We start from the raw sequence: 21,159 nt of genomic DNA on the forward strand, positions 1-21,159 counted from the left end.
TTTAAGATGGCATAGTGTCATCAGTACATTTTCCTGTATCCTCACACTTTTATTCCTTTAATAGCCCTGTTAAAAAAAAAAACTGTGATAATTATCTCTATATCCGCTCTAAGCAATGTTTTTCAAAATAGCAACGCACATGCTCATTGTCCTTTCAGGTTACTCCAACGCCTGTTGAAATCAATGATAATAATATTACAATTCTCCTGAGATCTGATTTCTCTCTTATTTTCCCAAACATGCCGTCTGGATCCCTCCTCCAAGATTAAAAAAAGAATTAGTTTCTAAAATAAGCTACAGAATTGTGCAAGTTACTGGAATTGCTTGGTGTTTGACAAGTTTAAAAGCCGTAGGTTTCATTCTTGCTCCGCACGGCCAATTCTTGGTAGTCAGGTCCTGGCTTCATAACAGTCACCGAGAATAAAAACATGTTGTTTTGCTTTGTTCTTCGTAAATAGCTGGCGAGTGCGGGGGTGTCCTAAGCCAGAATCGCTGATTAATTGCAGGTTCTTTTTCCTTATGGAAACATCTTATCTACGTTTTTCACATTCCAGAAGTCAGCCACATTTGTATCATTAATGCCTCCTTTGAGGAAACCGCCAAACACGTTCTGCAAATAAATGGGGACAAGCACTGAGATGCTATCAGCTTACCATGGTGCCTAGTGTGGTACCTAGTGGAGGTGTGCAATGCCCAGTGCTGGTCGGTTAGCGAGGATGAGGATGTATTGTCAGAGGGACCAAACTAAAATCTAACACAACTGCATAACATCTAATACATCGGAGGTGTAGCTAGGTATTCAGCTTGGGGCGAGGGTGTGCAAAAGCCATATCTCTTGTGTGGGCCTCCAACCAAGGTAATGCCATAGCATGAACACCACTAATAGGAGGGGGAATTTATCACGAGGAGAACATTTAAAGTCCGTTTTATTTGAGTCTGCGTTGGAGTACTTTGTGCCACATCTATCCAATGTCACAGGTTGTTTGATACATTTGGCTTGTCCTTGAGGCTCCATTCACGCATCCGCAATTCCATTCCGCGGATGCGTGAATCCGTGGGTCCGCAAAACGCACACGGATGTGTGAATGGGCCCTTAACCTAACACTTCTGTCTAGAAAAGCTACTCCAGTTTTCCTACTCCACCTTCCTCCTTGAGTGACATTTTTGATAAATCTGGAGTGAAACTCATTAACATAGCTAACCACACCCACTTTCCCACCCATTTTACAAAACTGGACTGAGTGCGCAAGTTCATGTAAAAAGTCGCAAAACTTTGCGCAAGCGAGTGCAAAAAGGTTGCAAAAGCCCTATTTTACTAAAAAGTAATTATGCTCCTGAGTTCCCCTAAAAAGTAATACTCTATGGGGCACATTTATTAAGACCAGTGTTTTAGATGCCGGTCTTAAAAAGGTCTTGCGCTGACAGTGGTTCTGCCGGAGTTATGTAGAGGCGCCGGCCCCTCCATAACTTCAGCAGATCCACCACCGCTTCTATATGGAAGACAGTTTCCAAGCTGTCTTAGATTTAGACCGTTTTCTATGCCTAAGGCCTCATGCACACGGCCGTTGTTTTAGTCCGCATCCGAGCCACAGTTTTGGCGGCTCGGATGCAGACACATTCACTTCAATGGGGCGGCAAAATGCACTCCATATGCTGTCCGCATCCATTGCTCCGGTCCGTGGCCCTGCAAAAAAAAATATAACCTGTCCTATTCTTGTCCGCGCTTTGTGGGCAAGAATAGGCAGTTATATTAAAGGCTGTCCGTGCCGTTCTGCACATTGCGGAACGCACACGGATGCCATCCATGTTTTGCGGATCCGCGATTTGCGGACCGCAAAACACACAAAGGTCGTGTGCTTGAGGCCTAAAACGGGCATAGAAGTGGAATTAGAATGATCACAGCACACATCTATTTTAGTGGTCAGAAGGGAACTGTGTGGAGGCGTTGGGTTTGGCGACGAATACAAAATCAAATATCTGCATTACTTTGTTTTTTCACTTCATTTCAGTTTTTTACTTGTGCATTTTTTATTTTATTTTTGAAGAAAATATATTGCTTCCTGGAAACAATCATCAAGCAGGCTGCTAAATTTTATTGTGACTGATGTCTGCTAATAGCTGGTGTAAGGTACCAGGCAAACAGAATGAATGCTTTCTGGCCCTAGTATGTGACATCATCACCATGGTGGATTGGTGGAGATGGGCAGAGACCAATCAGACCCACAGCGCATACGCAGCAGAAGACCATTATGCAATACTGTATAATAGCAATAATCAACAGCAGCTTGTTGACGGTCTTCAGATAGTAACAGATTTCTGTTCTGCTCTAAAAAGAAGCAAACTGCAAACCAGAGTAAAACCATCCCGAGGATATTTGATAGGGATGATGGATCTGACGTTAAGACATGTCCAGCGCGGTCAGTGTGCACGCTGGTGATGGAACCCTGTTCTGGACCTCAGGGGGGAGGATTTCCACTAGATAGTAATAGCCGTTATTCCATCCGGCATCGGGCCAGATACAGGCCCGTCAGTTTCAGTGACCAGCTGAGGTCGGTATTATTAACCACTGCAGAACAGAGCTTTTCCTGGCAATAACCTTCTGGAAGGACAGAGTCACTAACACATGGTAATCTCCACATATTCTACGGCAGGACAAGCATGCGGTGGGCCCGGGGCCAAGGCTACACATGCAGATTCTGAGCCCATGTCAAAATAAATATAGATCTAAATCTCAGAGCCTGGCACCGCTTTATGCAGCAAATGGATATTCTCTCGGTTGTGGCTTCGAGTCCCCGATGCAAATGATTGGAGCCAAAGATCTTCTAAATCTCTCATCTGGAGGTTGGCGGATCACAGAGTGTTAGATTGTGGTTATATAGTAGAATAATCTAATAAAAACTAATAAGATAAATATAAACTTCTGCCATATCTGAACATGGCCTAAAGCAAGACCTTTCTGTTGTGCTATATCTGTCCAGTGGGGTGAGGCGGACACATTTCAGTAGGGGGCTGTTTTTGGAAGCATGAGTAATGAAAATTTTGAAAATAAGGCTACCTTAACACTAGCGTTATTCTTTTCCGGCATAGAGTTCCGTCACAGGGTCGCAATACCAGAAAATAACTGATCAGTTATATCCCCATGCATTCTGAAGGGAGAGCAATCAGTTCAGGATGTCTGCAGTTCAATCTTTTTGACTTTTCAGGACGGAGATAATACCGCAGCATGCTGCGGTTTTATCTCCGTCCATAATTCCGGAACAAATGCCAGGTCCATTGATATGCATTAATGCCGGATCTGGCCTCGAGTGTTGCAGCAAAACGGATCCGGCATTGCGGTCTGCGCATGCTCAGACCGCAAAAAATGTCAAAAAATAAATGCCGGATCTGTTTTTCCGGATGACACCGGAGAGACGGATCCGGCATTTCAATGCATTTGTCATACGGATCAGGATCCTGATCCATCTGACAAATGCGATCAGTTTGCGTCTGTATTGCCGAAATCCTCTGCCGCAAGTGTGAAAGTATCCTAAGGGTGCACTTAGTTTTTTGGACACTTTTGACTTGTAAAAAAAGGCAGTGAAATGTATGCATTGTATGCTTTTTTTTTTTTTTTGGGGGGGGGGGGGGGGGGGGCAGTGTCATACATAGAGAATGGCCCCATAGAAAGGATCAAACCAGGCCCCCCACACAGGACAGAAGGGTTTCTGCCTAAACCCCTTTTAGTGACCCTTGGGCCATTTTTTCCACTGTCTTATTTGCTAAAAGTTGTTTCTTTTAGAGGGTAGAGTCCTGACCAAGTTTTCACTCCCTGTAAAAGAGGGGATGGCCCCAGCTGGGCTCCCTGGACCCCATAGCAGTCGCATGGTCTGCCACTATGGTAGGGTCGCGTTTTTTTAGTCGCACATTTTATATATATATTTTTTTTTATATACAGACCAGCACACTGTGATTTGAAAAAAAATAAGTTTGTAGGGTGTTTTGGTCAAAATGTAGTATCTGGCCATTTTGTTTTTGTGTAAAAAATTAATAAAAATCTGACATAAAAGTGGTGTTTTTGAAAAAAAAAAATGCATCTTTCTGCTGGAAAGATCCCACAGGTGTGAACCTAGCCTTACATGCAGCAGAATTTTCAAGCCCAGGCACTTTGGTGCAAAACATTATTAAGACTGGTAATGGCACCTTAGTGATTAGATGCCCACCCATCCAAGTTTTATGATATACTTCATTTTTCAGACTATGTGGGTGGGTTCAGATGTTGGTTTTTGTGGCAGTTTTTTGCACCAAAGCCAGAAGTGGATCCAGCAGGACAGACATGTAAGCCTAAGAAAAACTGCCACAAACACTAGTGTATGAACCCGTACCCAGACCTGTGTATGCACTCGTAGCAAAGAAAACCATGCTGAAAAGTCCATGCATCTTAGTCTGAAGTCGGGGGAAGGGGGGGGCGGGGCAGCTACTATCGCCTCTATCTCGGGTTGTATTGCAGCTAGAGATGGGAGCCAGGTCTGGTGCTAGTGGGGCAGGTGCTGACGGGCTGCATGGAGAGGGGTACATGGACATCCTTCCAGAGGGACCTCCCTCATTAATCAGAGAGCAAATCTGCAAAGTGTACAAGAGATTTGTGTAATCTCATACACTTTGCTGGTACTGTGCGTCACTGCGGTTTTTGTGCATGGGAATCCGTGTGGAAAAAATGCATGTATTCTGCAATGTGTGAAGGCGGCCTTACAGATCTGTAAGGTTTTCTGTATGGCCCTGTCATCAAGAGCTGTGCTACAGACCGATCAGTACTCAGACTGGCATTTACAGTCACTTGTATTCTGTCTCGGGACAGTGCGCTCACGGGTCAAGTACAGGGCATTTCAGACTATTTTTTTTTAATGCTAAAATTACTATTTTTTTAATAATATTTTGTTATATTAAGCAGTTTCTGGAGCCCCCTAACGTATTCTTTAACGGAGCTGCTCCGGATTTGAATATTTATTGCCTGTCCTGAGGATGGGACGTCAATATCGAAATCATGAACAAATCCTTTAAAGGGCATCTTGTCCCTATGACACCGGCTGACCTGTTAAATGTGCACTTGGCAGCTGAAGACATCTGTGTTGGTCCCATGTGCATATGTGCCCAAATTACTGAGAAAAATGTTATAAAATATGCAAATGAGCTCTAGGAGCAACGGGGGCGTTGCCATTACACCTAGAGGCTCTTTTCTCTCTGCAGCTGTTGCACCCTCCGCGGTTTGATTGACAGGGCCAGGCCGTGTAAACATCATACGCCTGGATCTGTCAAAGTGGAGAGTGTGTGGCAGTTGCAGAGGGAGCAGAGCCTCTAGGTGTAATGGCAACGCCCCCGTTGCTCCTAGAGGCTAATTTGCATATATTAAAACATCATTTTTCTCAGTAATGCGGTCACATATGAACATGGGACCTACACAGATGCCTTCAGCTGCCAAGCGATCATGCAACAGGTCAGTCAGTTCCATAGGTACAAATCTGCTGACAGATGCTCTTTAAAGTAGATGCAGTAGTTGAGCTTCACTTTAAAGGGAACCTGTCACCTAGAAAATGCATATTAAGCCGCCAGCAGTACCTTATTGCAGCCTGTAGCTGATTGTAAAGGTGTCTGTGTCTTTTCTGTACAATGCGCCAAAAGTCTGAAAACAGACTTTTATTCAACTGGCCCCGCTATGTAAACGATAGTCTCGAAGTCAAGCGGGCAGTGGATTTCTCGCCTGAAGTCTAGCACACCCCACCCCCTTTCCCGTCCCTTAGGGTCCATTCACACGTCCGCAATTTCGTTCCGCATTTTGCAGAATGGAATTGCGGACCCATTCATTTCTATGGGGCAGCACGATGTGCTGCCCGGACACGGGATTGCGGATCTGCACTTCCGGGTCCACAATTCCGTTCCCGAAAAATTTTCATTACGGACAAGAATAGGCATATTCTATTAGTGCCGGCAATGTGCGGTCCGCAAAATGCGGAACGCACATTGCCGCTGTCCGTGTTTTGTGGATCCACGAATCCGTGGGTCCGCAAAACGCACACGGATGTGTGAATGGACCCTTAGTGTTTGATTGATAGGATGTCCAATTCCTTCACTGCCGGGCTCTTGTGTGAGTGCTTGAGCATTGAGCTTTAGAAAACTACCCCACAGCAGAGTGGAACAGTACGCTGGCGCCGGCATTGCAGGGTCACAGCGCACGCGCAAGACTACGTTCACGTGTCCAGTAGTGAAGGAATTGCCTTCAGGCAAGAAAGGCGCTGCCCCTTTGACTTCAAGACTATCATTTACGTAACGGGGCCAGTTGAATATGTCTTTTTTCAGACTTTTGGCGCATTGTACAGAAAAGACAGACACCATTACAATCCGCTACAGGCTGCAATAGGGTACTGCTGGCGGTTCAATATGTATTTTCTAGGTGACAGGTTCCCTTGAAGTGCATATATGAAAGGTTGACTTATACAGATTCCTATATATATAATTTATGAGCCTCAAGGTTTAATAGTCTTTTATTCCACATTTCCATCTGGAAGCTGCTCAAGAAGGAAGTTGCGGTGGTATGTGTGCAGTGAAACGTTAGAGGGGCCTGTGGTGTATCGTGTTCGGGGGTCTGCAGCTCCACTCAGCACCTCTCTACCAGGAATTCCATCACCGAGCGCTTGCATCAGGATGACTTTTTGACCACTGCTTCAGTGGAAACTCCTAAACCTGTTCCTACAGGCGGCAAATCGATAACAGATTCAAAAAAATATATCCGAAACCTGATCACCTCTGAGCTGCGGAGGTGACCCACCCAAATTAGATTATTAGACTAGATGTGAGGGGCCTTACATTATAATTCATTTATAGTAATTCTGCATGTGCCTTATCACCAGGATTAACAGCAGCAGCACCTTTTCTTCCGCAGAATAATTGGACAATTTCCAGTTTTATCAGAGTTGCAAAATATTAACAGAAATGGTCGATAATTGTGGTATAAAACATAGAGCAGTACAATACAGGGCAGCATGTACCTATGCTTTTTAACCTGCGCTCACCACTTTCATAAAATGAGGGCCGGAGAAGGTTGGGGGGGGGGGGAGGTGCCTGAGCAATAGGTTCTACTTTGCTAGTTTTCGGCAAAGGTGTGCTGTTAGTTTGTTTGCCTGTTCCATGCACTTCTGGATTTGACCCTTCGCTGCCTAACCTCACAGGACAGCTCCTCTGAAATACACAAGCAATTGCTGATGAGATACTGTCGCCATATGGATGACCATATTCTGATCCATCCATGTTTTGAACATTGGCCATTTTTTTGCGCAAAATGGATGAATGTAATCCACGGAATAGCTTCACAGAAAATCGCTGGATCCATATTACACACCCAAAAATGTTAATACTGATGCAACGTACGCTGTGTGAAAGATGCCTTGGGTTATATTCTTCTTTCCTGTTGTATTGTGTCCACCTTGATTAATGTATTTGCTGTGGATCAGTTGCACGTACTGTACCGCAGGACGTATAGGGTGAGGTGGCATTGCCAATGTAATTGCAAACAGTTGTACTGTGTTCACAATGTTTTCCCTGTCGACAAAAAGTGATCTAGAAAGATTTTTTGCAGCGGTTTCTTGTGACTTTATTTCCCCTTGGGAGACATCGGGGAATAAAATATAACTTTTTGGAAATTGCAGAAATTATGATCTTCTTGACATATGACAACCTAGAGACGCAGAAACTGTTGTTGGGTCAGTGGTTGGCGGGTGAGACCCCCTCCCCACTCCTCAGCGGTGTCGATGATGGACAGCTCCCGCCATGTACTGTTCTTAGAAGGCATCTAGAGGAAAGTGCTGCTCTCAGTTTTCTTGCAGCTTTTTTTAGTGAACTGTACAAACCCGGCCAAGAGCCCTGACAAACTGGGACACTCTGAACTAATGCCAAGAGGCCAAAGAAACACTGCAGTGAGGGGTCAATGAAGCCAAACCTCCCCCTAACATATACAATATACATACTGTATCTACAGATCTGGTCACCCTTACTGTAGCTGTAATTTGGTTAAATATTCTGTTTCTCAGGGAACCAATTTAACACAATATCGGCACATCCTAGAAAAACCCTTGAAAGGCCGCAATTCACAGCACAACCACTGGGTGGCTACCAACAGACACAAATCTATAGGATAGACATCTCTTGACACAATGTCATGAAATAATGTTATTTTGAAAAGCTGGTCATCTCATGACACACATAGAGAACATGTCTGGCCAAGAGGAAATGGAAGGAAGGACACGTGTGTGTGTGTATATATATATATATATCATATGAAAATCAGTTGTAGTGGTGGCTCACTCCCTATTACCTATGGTATGGTGCTACCAACCCAATAGAGAGGACACCGTACCTCTCAAAAGGAAGAAAATTGGAATAGAAATAGTGTTGGGCGAGCACTCTAACATCAAACACACATTTATTCTATAAAATGATATCAGACACACAAAATCAAAATAAAAACAATTAAATCACAATATCCACAATGGGGCAACTGCTAGGTGCCACTATGAGAGTCTGTGATGCAAATGGAGATCTATTTTACCATATAAGTGCATATAATGCTCTTTGTTCCTTATGGAGCTTGAAGAGTTAATGTTATATCGACCACATAATCGCAATTGCTATAAGTAATGTTGTTCCTGCTCTTCGCTTCCTTATGGAGCTAAGGAAGTTGGTCTTATATCGAAAAGACAATCGGAATTACTACACATGATGTTGTTACTTTCGAATATATTCTGACACAGTCCGAGGAAGGGGTAGTGACATATCCCGAAACGCGTCTGGTAACGCCACACACCTGTCGAAATATCTCTAGTCGCATGGCCATGCAGACACCATCGTAAAAGAATTCGAAAGATCGGGCTCTTATTCGACATACCAGAGACGTTATTTCTGGATGAGAGAGAAATCCCGTAAGCGTGATTCCGCAAGAGTTTGTTAATACAGAACTTGAGGACATCTAATCGAGGAGTGCGACGCAAGACGCCGGAGTTTCTCGCACTGCTCGCCCCTCGGTAACACCAGCGGAGACGCCAGAACAATCCCTGAAGGAAGGAGGTAAGCGGCTGAATAGCCGATATTACCATCTGCTATAACTTGACTAAATACGGTCAATATCGACACTACGAATTTTCGGACCGTGTCAGAATATATTCGAAAGTAACAACACCACGTGTAGTAATTGCAATTGTCTTTTCGATATAAGACCAACTTCCTTAGCTCCATAAGGAAACGAAGAGCAGGAACAACATTACTTATGGCAATTGCGATTATTTTGTCTATTATGTTGTCGATATAACATTAACTCTTCAAGCTCCATAAGGAACAAAGAGCATTATATGCACTTATATGGTAAAAAAAATCTCCATTTGCATCACGGACTCTCATAGTGCCACCTATTGTGGATATTGTGATTTAATAGTTTTTATATTGATTTTTATACTTTATGTGTCTGATATATTTATAGAATAAATGTGTGTTTGATGTTAGAGTGCTCGCCCAACACATTTTCTATATATATATTATAATGATTGGCTTTGGAGATGAGTGCCTTGTGTGTCAAATTAAAGGGTTCTACCTATCGCCTACATTGATGGCATATCACTAGGATATGCCACAAATGTCAAATAGGTGCGTGTCCTAAACGGGCCCCCAAAGTGAAGGAGAGTCCATCGTGCATGTACACATTCTCTCCACTTCTATGAAAATTTTGAAAATAGCTAAGCGCTATTACATATTACGTGGCAGCCCATGTGGGTGAAATGTATGGCCGGATCCACAGTGATCTGCTGATCCTCCTGGCCAGCTTGATGAGACGATCAGATCGTTCTGTGCACGATTATAGATTTGCAGTTACACAACTTACAGTCTCGTTTTGCAGTACAATCACAATTTGGAAATACCAGAAGCGCAGACATTTCAGGACTGTACCCTGGTGGCTCAGATGTCTGTTTAAATGAATCGTCCTCCACGGAATGTATTTATACACTTACAGGCAGTGGTTTCTTTATCCGGGCGCTTGACATAACTGAGTATCAGCTTCCATTTCTAGTTAATGTCGCCGTCATCTGTGACCCGGGTGAACTTGTTACTGCGCTTTATTTGTTCGGGTGGTCATACCATTATATACTGTTCTTCATGGACTATAATCATTATATAATATATCCACTATTGCTGCTGGACCCTGTCCTGTGTAGATGTTGCAGCCGGAGGTGGGCAGGACTGCCGACCAGGCATACAAGTCACAGAAGCCCCCTAGCTGCACTGTTTCTGTAACTTGTTGGGTGCAGGAGCGGCCCATTCTATAGATCGGTTCCAGAGTTGCGGCCCGGATCTATCAGACAGTATACATGCGTATGATTTTGCATTTATAGCACACTGTATGACTCAAATTTCAACACAGCCTCATATATCACACCACAAACGACAAAAACCACGGCTCCTGGGCTTTATGCACACAGTCGTACGTGAAATCCATACTGTGCACATCCTGACTATTGCAGCAGACCATCCCATAGAGGCATATAACAAACACCTTGTACGGTGTACTCCTCTAGAAGTGATATTTATGGCCAGGAGTATAACTATAGAGGGTGCAGTAGATGCAGTGACATACACAATACCACCCTGCCCCGTATGAGGACATGCATAATAGATAGTGGACACTGGAACAGATATTTGCTTTGGGGCCCAGGACCTACAAGTTGCACCTCTGTATATAGCACTCAGTATACGTTGCACTGAAACGTAACTGACACTAGTGTGGGCTAACAAATGGGGATGAGCGAACTTGTGTTTTCAGGTTTGGCGTACAAGGTTCAGGTTATCTAAGAATTCCGGTATGGATAACTTATGGTCCTTCGTATCAGAATCCATGAAGGTAACCCGAACCTTGTACGCCGAACTTGAAAAACACAACACAAGTTCGCTCATCCCTACTATCAAACCACAAAAATACAGCCGAATCCAAGCACATTGTGCAGCTGTGTACTGGCCTCCATCCACCACCAGAGGTGACGTGAACATGGCTCTGCTAGGAACATGAGCGCTCACATCTCATCACATGTTCATCACTCCTCTACGCAGGAGCTCTGATATTGCAGCTGAACGGGGTAAGGGGCAATATCACAGACAATGTGCATGTATAAGCGTGCCTCTGTTTCTGGGAAAGAAAACTTATTACGGCTAGGGCTACACGACGACATGTGTCGCACAACACATGGGGCACAACTATTCTGCAACATGTGTTGCGCGACATTGATGTCGCAGAAAATCCATCTTGGATGGATTTTTTGCTACTGTTGTGTCACAGTCGCAGTGCGACACCATAGACTATTATTATAAAAATTGTTGCACGACAAAATGTCGTCGTGTAGCCCTAGCCTAAGAAACAAACCTTCTAACTCCCCCAACATAGGTGTAGCTACTCTAGTAGAGTAGAGGGAGCTAGATGCTGTGGGCTGTCCGCATCCGCTTGTCTGTTTTCCGCAGCCCCGCAAAGAAAATAGAACATGTCCTATTCTTGTACATTTTGTGGCCAAGGATAGAATGTTTCTACAGAATAAATAGTGGCATGCACTCTGCCTGGATCTGTGTTTTGTGGATCCGCGATTTGTCGGCTTTGTGCATAAGCCTCATTTAGTTTTTCTTCATGCGCGTAAAAAAAAAAAAGAAAAACTGATGTGATCCTGACAGAAAAACTGAAATACAGAAAACATTCACAGACTAAACTGACTGAACTTGCTTGTGAAACCATCCGTTTTTTACTGAACAGACCCTGACACATTCTCTGTATCACTTGTATGAAAGAGGCCTTAGATGTCAATAACTATTAGGTAAGGAAAGCTGCAAGAAATTTGGTTCCAGAAAAAGACCTTTTGGATTGCTTATTTGCCATTACTCACACAAATGTCCCAAAGTTTTTATATTGTCCTCTGTTACCTCAATATTGTATGAATAGTTGCACCCGCCCGACAGGGCTGGATCTAGGGTGGCCACTGGCTTCACCAAAGAAAGCCGGACCTCACCGGCCACGCCTGCGTAAGTGAAGCCACGTCCCACCTCAGTGAAGCCACGTCCCACATCACAGATTGGGGGAAAAACAGGGGGAGGAGAGGGAAGAAATTTCTCAGGAAGGTGAGCTGGGGGCAGCCGGGGTGCTCCTCTCCCCCTCAGTCAGCCACAGGGAGCCATGTCTGCGGCTCTAGTGACTGACTGGGGGTGAGAGAAGCCTCAGTCAGTCCTGCAGCTCACGCTCAGACAGAGCAGCGCGGTGGACATCCCTGTGTCCATGAACCGGACTGTCCGGCCTAAAACCGGCTGTCTGGCCACCCTAATCTAGGTGGAGGTGGGCCACTGAGCAACAGAGCATAGGCAGTGGCCTACCTCTAACAGAGTTGCTATGGGGCCTAGCCGTGCAGGAAGGAAAGCCTCGCTCCCAATTACACTTAACTAGCAGTGGAGATGATGTCATCATCATGTCATCAGGATCAATAGTTTACAGCTGAAAGAACTATGATGATGTCATCGTCATGTGATCAGGGCAGGAGATGAAGCTCTGCCATGGAGAGAAGAATGTAGTGTAACTACGTGGGGAGGAACTTCTGTGTCTGGAGGAGAGGTGAGTAGTGTCCTGGGATTGCCCATAACATCCTGATACTGGGAGTTGGTGTTTTGTCCTAATGGTATCCCCCTCCATATAATGTTCACTGATACCCACCAGTAACAGTCTGGGCATGCTAGGAGTTGTAGTTCTCTCCTCTTATAATATCCACTGGGGCTGTATACTAACAGTCTGGCAATGCTGGGTGTTGTAGTTGTCTCCTCGTATACCCTTTCCCTGTAATGTCCTCTTGTTTTCCATAATAACAGTCTGGCAATGCTGGGAGTTGTATTTCTCTTCTCTTTTACCCCTCCATGTATTGGCCACTAAATTTCAGCAGTTAGGCCTGTTTTCACACTGCGGCAGTAGTTCCAGCAGAGAACAGCGTCCCGGAGATCTCTGGATCTGGGATTGCTGGAGGTTACCGGAGTGCCCGCCGGCCCTTCGTACCCAGAGAGCCCTGGCAGACCGTTCTCTGCCAGAACAGCTTGCTGGAAATACTGTCTGCAGTTTGAAAAAGGCCTAAACTGGTCATGATGAGACTTGTAGTCCTCTTATCACTATTATGATGTTCTGCAGAAACAGAGGAGTATATTAGGAATTGTATGTATCTGCAGTAGTGATGTTCGCTGGAGCACACCAAAGAAAATCACAGTAGTGCTACATCTGACGCTTCTGGACATGGGGGCTCAATTTTTGCTATGGGGAATAATGATTTTTATGTACACCCTTGATCATAGGTAACATGTTGACACCAATTGCCATTGACAAAGGTCCCAAGCTGCAGTTGTGTTGGAAGATATCAATTTTGCATCTCCCTCGACTAATGGATGCAACCTCATGACCTGTCAATGGAGTCTCACAACTGGTTGGTTCCTAATTCTGCCTTGTCGTAGTCTCCATGTTCTGCCTCTAGGACTTCTCCCGTGTTGCACCCGCACTCTGGCATGTAATACCTCAGTCCAACCTGCCTGATGATGATCAATAGACATTGAGACATCTTTTTGAAAGCATGTGGCCTCCATCAGGTGTTCATACACCTATTGATAGTGTGCTGTGTGGCCAAATGCTGCAGTTTGCCTGATTTCAATGGGAGTCACCTATAAAAGTCGTGCAACGAAAACAACCCAAAAACGCATTGCAAACGCTTGCTGATCTTGGGTCAAACCACTCATCACTTTACCGCTACCTGCACCCTTACAATAGACCACGTCATTCATAATGGGACGTGAGTGCTCCTATCCACCCTCCTATGCTGTGGATTACACGCATCCTCCTGGTACATTTAAGCCCATTATGAACATATGTCGCACCTCGTCCACCCCATCCACCAAGATATGGGCAAGGAAAATCGATGCATCCTGCGTCTGTGCAGCTTGTCTCACATTTCACCCTCCGCTCCAGCGAAGCGGCTGTGCTGGGACTGATCGGCCCCTGCAGCATGTATAGATTTCACGTGCCAGATCATCCTGAAGGTTATTTCTGGTTTTCTCTATTATATTGCAATCTATACACTGATAATACTTACACAAGGCAATGGGATTTTTAAATAGAAGGCAATGCATGTTACCAATATTGAAACAAAATAGATACAATGTATCCTAATCTAATGATTTAAATATTGAAAAATTAATATGTGTAAATATAAACACTGAGTAATGCGAGAAGCTTACAACACTTCTCTCATCTGTTCTGCAGAGCTTGCACTCTAAATGTAATAATCCACTATGTTAATCTGCACAGAATGGACAGCACCAGACAAGTTCAAAACTTGAATTGACTGAGTTTTCATAGAATTTTTGCATGCTAGCCCTTGAGCCTGCTGGAACTTGTAGTTCTCCAGCGGATGATGCATTGTTAGGACCTAAGGGTATGGGAGAGTACATCAATAGTGGGTGCTAAAAACTCTTTTTTTTTTAAAATTCCCTCCTGCTTTTGGCTTCCAAAACTGTATCAGAAAACCCGACCGCGTGGCCGTACCCTTACCCTGCTGCATATTATAATACGTAGTGCGATAACAAGGTAATAGATGCAGTAAAGCTGTGTTTGTCATTTGGCACAAGTGCGGTTTTACAGGTAAGCGAATGATCAGTGAAAAAAACAGCATAAATAGCAAGAGTAAAATAACAGATTCAGCTCTGCTATGTCTGTATAGGATAATTAGACGCGTTTTGGACTTACCTCTACAGCAGGAGATGCCAATTAACATCAGACCTCCTATCAGGCGACCAGTATGACAAATCCATGTATAGAGGTAGCCGGCCCGTGGAGAACAGTCGCTTCCCCGCCAGGGATGTTCGTGCAGGTTGTAATAATCCGCTTAACTCTTTTTCTCCCCGGTGTCGCTCTATTATTCCCCCTGTACACTGATGGCATCACAGTGTGCCAGCCAGAGCCCGGGTGAGAGCTGCGTTGGAAAGGCACTAGGGCCCTTCGCTCTTCATTGGACCAGGCTCTAAATATAACCCACCCACTTATAGTTCCCTCTGCAGGCAGATGGCCCTGTCAGAAAGCTGACCTCGGTGCTTGGCCGCATCCGCAGAGACATCCAGCCGGGAAGATCTGGACTGTAATGGGATAAAATACAGTTAGCCATCTGTTTCTAAACAGCAAACATTTCACGTCAAGCCTCCATTGTTGTCACCGTGAAGAATAAAACCGTAGGACGGGTAATTATAGACCCGCAGCCTCCTCGCTATTAACATGCAGCGATACCTGAGTCAGGGATGAATCACACATACATCTCTTCCTTATCTGCCGGGGTCTCTGCCAGGAACATCTTACTGTGGGATCGATGTGCTTCTTCAGCTAAATTCACTAGGACAAAATGGCATAAAATAAAATGTAATAGGATTATTATTATTTTTTCTGGAAGCTTTTTTTTTTTTTGTGCATGTCTTTAAAATTGGATTATATTGCATTATCTTAAGTATGACAGCACTGAGCAGCATTTGTCAGCTGTGTCATAAGCGTGTAACATCCCTGGACCCCCGCTGATCTCAGGAAAGAATGGGGGGGTCTCATCTTTGGTCTAGAGGTGTCCCCGTATGCTTTTACTGTCCTCCTGTGCACAAGGGCGGAGGGGCTTGGGTTTGATCCATACTGCGCTTGGACATTACGTTGGTCCTGAATGTTCAGAGCAATCCGCTGAAGCGGTCCCCAGACATATGCGGCTATGTTTCTATACACCTGCCATTGACTCCCATGTTAGGAAGAACGTACAGTCAAGTGCTGTATACTTTTTACACTCTTGGAATACATATATTAGATCAGGGATCAGCAAGCTTCAGCACTCCAGCTGTTGTGGAACTACAATTCCCAGCATGCTCCATTCATTTCTATGAGAGTTCTTAGAAGAGCAGAACAAGTATGCATGCTGGGAGTTGTAGTTTCACAACAGCTGGAGTGCCGGAGGTTGCCTGTATTAGATGTATATGTCAAGAGAAATTCCTGCAGCCTGGAGCTCAGGACTGGAACAAGTGTGTACACAGCCCTGTGGCCCTGTTATGGGGGCCCGATCTGGGCTAAATCTCCTTGTAAATGCAGGTCTGCCTGTGATTAGTCAGGTATGGTTGCTTAAAAGGAAACTGTCAGTTTTCAGAGTTAACATACCGCCATGTAGGGTAGATGCCCTGAAGCATGACCCTACTTTTCTTGTGAGTAGAGATGAGCGAACTTCTGTTTTAAGTTCGGCGTCTAAAGTTCGGGGGCGGGTTAGCGGAGAATCCCGATCTGGAACCGGATATGGATTCCGACTTCCGTTGTGGTCCGTGGTAGCGGAATCAATAATCGGCCATTATTGATTCCGCTACCACGGACCACAACGGAAGTCGGAATCCATATCCGGTTCCAGATCGGGATTCTCCGCTAACCCGCCCCCGAACTTTAGACGCCGAACTTAAAACAGAAGTTCGCTCATCTCTACTTGTGAGGCTTCTTTCACATTACAGTTAAAATATTCGGGCAGGTTGTTCTGGTAGAGGAGCACCCTGCCGGAGTTCATCGTATTCGGCATAGCCGGATACTATCTCTCCCCACTGGAGCCCATTGAGCAGAATTTCTTGTCCGGCCAAATGTTGTCACTAATAGAGATGAGCGAACTTCTGTTTTAAGTTCGGCGTCTAAAGTTCGGGGGCGGGTTAGCGGAGAATCCCGATCTGGAACCGGATATGGATTCCGACTTCCGTTGTGGTCCGTGGTAGCGGAATCAATAATGGCCGATTATTGATTCCGCTACCACGGACCACAACGGAAGTCGGAATCCATATCCGGTTCCAGATCGGGATTCTCCGCTAACCCGCCCCCGAACTTTAGACGCCGAACTTAAAACAGAAGTTCGCTCATCTCTAGTCACTAATATTGGAATCCACACTGGTTCCCATTATAGACAATGGAGCCTGGCGGTGCTCTGGCCCTTTCTGGCTATGCCAGATGGGGTGAACTTGACGGGCTGCTCCTCTGCCGGAATAACCTGCCTTTTTAGCGCCATTGTGAAACTAGCCTGAGAAATGCCACTGGCACCTGGCTTCTCCTGTGTCACCGCCGCTCGCTCTGAGATCAAACAAGAAGGGAGGCGCTGGGCACCGTTACAGGCGGGGTAATGATGGAGCAGTTCATACAAATATAAAGAAGCATTTCTCAATATCAGCGGATCAGATTTTCACAAAGAAAGGCATGGTTATGGCGGTATGCTTACTTTGAATCAAATTTTGGAAGTGACAGACTCCCTTTAAAATTCAGGCTGTGTTGACAGATCCCTGGTCGTAGACAATTTCTAATAAATTCAGATAACTGGGCGGCAGTGCACCAGTGTACTGTAACTAATAGAGGGGGGCGCTCCCCTCCTTCCCACCACTCATGGGTGGTCATGCATCCTGCATAATGCGGAGAGCGTTCCACTGTTGTACATAGCCCCGTCTATTATACATCTTCTGGTCAGGGTGGCTGTGGGTCTTGGCTGTTAGGGTCCAACAGCCAAGACCCCTGCTGATCATAAGAACAAGGGGTCCTGTGTCTTCCCCCTATGAATGAACTGGTGGTCGGACATATCAGTCCATTCCTCTGCATGGGACTGCTGGAGATTGCCGAGCATTGCATCAGCTTCTCTTTGGCAGTCCCATACAAATTAATAGAGTGGAAGCGTCATGCTCGACTGCCGCTTTGTTCATACAGGGAGACACAGGACCCCCATGCTTGTGATCTGTGGGGTCCCAGTGATCAGACCTCCACCCTTCAGGATCCCTGTGAATGGAGGAGAAGTGTAAAACTCGCCATAGCCCCTTTGTTTAGTTAATTAATCAGCAGATTTCTGTAACTGATTTGCACAGGTGCAACACTGTGCTGCATGCGAGGACCCTGTATGGCGGCACATGGAGTCTGCGCGCTTCTACAAGCTGCTGACTACCTCAGTAGTACGGTATACAATGCTACCTGCCATGTTTTTTTTCCTAATGGATTCACACAACTATGGGCTCCATGTTTGATATCTGCATGATACAAATGATGACTATGGCAGTGTGCACAAGGCCTTCCATTTCACCTCTTTCAGATTAATAATTACTCCTGAACAAGAAGGACAAGCCATAAGGGTATGCAAATCACGGAAGTACTAGGTGTCGTTGGGATCTGCAAATGATAACATTTTCCAGCACCTAGCTCCAGTCTGTGGCATGTGGGAGAGGCATAGAGGCCAGATTGAAAACCTTTTTTTTAGCCACATAAAACCTCAAAAATTGGATCAAGCCGTGTGGGATGATTGTGCGATGTCTTCTGTTCATTGGCGTTCCAGTTATCACCATGCGTCATCAACTGAGAGGGACAGAATCCTTGAACTGAGAGACCTTGGTTTCTACGCTCCTAGGCCGAGATGTCGTCACTGTCCAACGTTGTGTGTCCTGGTGGTTGGAAGAACAACGGAAAACAGGAATGACAGCAAGAGGTGCACAGAGGAGGAGAACATCTATACAGATGGATGGTCTGATTAGCTAAATGGGTCGTACGAATCCATTCGGTACTGCAAGTGAAATTGGACATCACATCCCAAGCCTAGGGCGGCAAACACTGTCTACACAAACCATCAGAAGGCATTTACACAACATTGGTCTACAAGCTAGATGTCCAGCTATAGGGATTCCACTTATCTCACGCCACTGATCCGAAAGGTTATCATGGTGCATAGCAAAACGGCAATGGAGGCTGGAATGGAGTTCTATCTTCTTCAGCGATGAGTCCTGATTTTATGTTGGATGCAATGATAGCTGGAGATTTGTGACCACGTGGGCAATGCCATGAAGAGTCCTTCACAAGGGAACGTTACACCGGTCCTACTCCCAGGCTTGTGGTGTGAGGTGGCATAATGTATGGTAGCTGGACCCCTCTAGTCTTCATTTCAGGTGCACTAACAGCTCTGCGTTACATTGACTTGGTCATGGAACCAGTGGTACTGCCATTTCTCCAAAGTGTCCCAGGAGCTTCTTTTTCACTCGGACAACATCAGGCCACATGTTACTTGTGCTACTGCGGCCTAAATGTGCTAACATAGCCTGCAGCGTCTCCGGACGTGTCTTCCTGCGAGCACATCTGGGACGACGTTGGTCGGCAATTGCAAAGGGAGACGCCAGCAGCGGATCTTGATGATTTGTGTGCCCAAGTGCATTCAACATTCAACCATTAATAACCTCACTGATAGCATGCCAAGGCCTGTATGTGCGTGTATATCTGCTTGACGCTTATACTTGATGCTGAATAAATCAATATGTCTTGAATATTTTGTTTCCATCCTTTATGGAGCACGGTGGCTCAGTGGTTAGCACTGGTGCCTTGCAGCGCTGGGGTCCTAGGTTCGAATCCGACCAAGGGCAACATCTGCATGGAGTTTGTATGTTATCCCCGTGTTTGCATGGGTTTCCTCCCACACGCCAAAGACATACTGATAGGGACCCTAGATTGTGAGCCCCATTGTTGGATGCTAATGTCTGTAAAGCGCTGTGGAATATAGTAGCGCTATATAAGTGCATAAATAAACATATCTATCGATCCTGTGATTTCCATAATTCCACGGCTTTTCCTTCTTGGTGCTGCAATTTCAATGATTCAGGAGTGTATATATAAAATTATTCTATATCTTAATTTTATTTGCCAACTTATACATTTCTACTGTAAATCTGATGTCCTCCTCAAGGACAGTACAGCCCCCCCCCCCCCCCCCCTCCTCCACACGAGCCGGCGTGACTCAGGCCCTGAATTGTCTGAAGAGATGAATGTGACATTGTGAGAAGAATTTATTGCTAGAAATCGCTGCCCAGCACTTGTGCGTCCAGTGATAAATCTGAGCTGACCTTATTCAGGAACCCTTCGCCGTGACCGTCCTCCTTGCTCGGATGCTTGCTTCTGCACGTAAGGCCTCTTGCACTCAACCTTATGGCTTTTTCAGTATTTTGAGGTCCGCAAAAAAAAAACGATCCCCAAAAAATACGGATGACGTCCATGTGCATTCTGTTTTTTGCGGAATGGAACAGCTGGCCCCTGTTAGAACAGTACTATCCTTGTCCGTTATGCGGACAATCATAGGACATGTTCTATCTTTGAACGGAAAAACGTAAATACGGAAACGGAAGGCATACGGAGTACCTAACTTTTTTTTGCGGATCCATTGAAATGAATGGTTCCATATACGGTCCGTATACGGAATGCAAAAAACTGAACGTAAACAGAAAAAATTAACTTTCGTGTGCAAGAGGCCTAAGTCTTTGACCTCTGTGATGTCTGGAAGGAAGCAGTCATCTTATATAATGTTGTTATGGTGCTGTCCATGATTAGAAAAGCATGGCTTCTTTCTTCCAAAAACAGCGCCACCCTTGTCCATAAGTTGTCTCTGGTATTGCAGCTCAGCTACAATGAAGTGAATGGGGATGAACTGCAATACCACTCACAACCTGTGGCCAGGTATGGCGCTGTTTATGGCATTGTACAAAGTGATTTTACAAGTCTGTTATTACATTTGGTGCATGCCCAGACCCACTCAGTCACACCGCTCCTCATTTTTGGCCTGGGACAAGCTGAATTTGCTAGGATTGCCTCTGAACAAAATTCTGAGCGATCCCGGTAATTTCAGGTCTGCGGGCAACTCTGAACATATGGTAATACACAGACTATAGTCCAGACCCATATTGCAGTCTGTGTGTCCATGAGGGACCGTATTCTGGTTGGAGAGGACACTCTGAGGGCCCTAGGACTATGCTGCCGTATCTGGGATCCTGAATGAAGCAGTGTGCACCTCCATACGGCTTCATTATGGTGACCATGTAGATCTGTATATTCAGGGCCAGGGCGGTGGTAACGAGCTTGTTTGGGTAGGTTGCCCTGCAATTGTCTTTAGTCCTCTTCCTGTACTGAAGACTGGGCCTGTGGTGCTCAGCTTTGTGATGATGCAAAATTCCAGCTGAAATCACTTGGCTGACTATGAAATGTCCCGAAAATTGTGCTCGCCCCATCCTTAATCTCATTAGTTTAATCCAGTCCTCAAA

General features: G+C 45.3%; 2 protein-coding genes across 6 annotated transcripts in view; one reads left to right on the forward strand and one right to left on the reverse strand.

Moving 5' to 3' along the window:
- LOC122930837 (filamin A-interacting protein 1-like) overlaps nucleotides 1–15,250 on the reverse strand; it is a 189,546-nt gene extending 174,296 nt beyond the window's left edge. For all 4 annotated transcript variants that reach the window (XM_044284481.1, XM_044284480.1, XM_044284482.1 and 1 more), the window contains exon 1: nucleotides 14,816–15,250. The gene's annotated coding sequence lies outside the window, so the exon portion shown is untranslated. The remainder of the gene's footprint in view (nucleotides 1–14,815) is intronic.
- Nucleotides 1–21,159, forward strand: part of CMSS1 (cms1 ribosomal small subunit homolog) — a 310,876-nt gene that overhangs the window by 263,525 nt on the left and 26,192 nt on the right. The gene's annotated exons all lie outside the window — the stretch shown is intronic.

The sequence above is a fragment of the Bufo gargarizans genome, chromosome 3 (assembly GCF_014858855.1).
Source record: "Bufo gargarizans isolate SCDJY-AF-19 chromosome 3, ASM1485885v1, whole genome shotgun sequence".
NCBI lineage: Eukaryota > Metazoa > Chordata > Amphibia > Anura > Bufonidae > Bufo > Bufo gargarizans.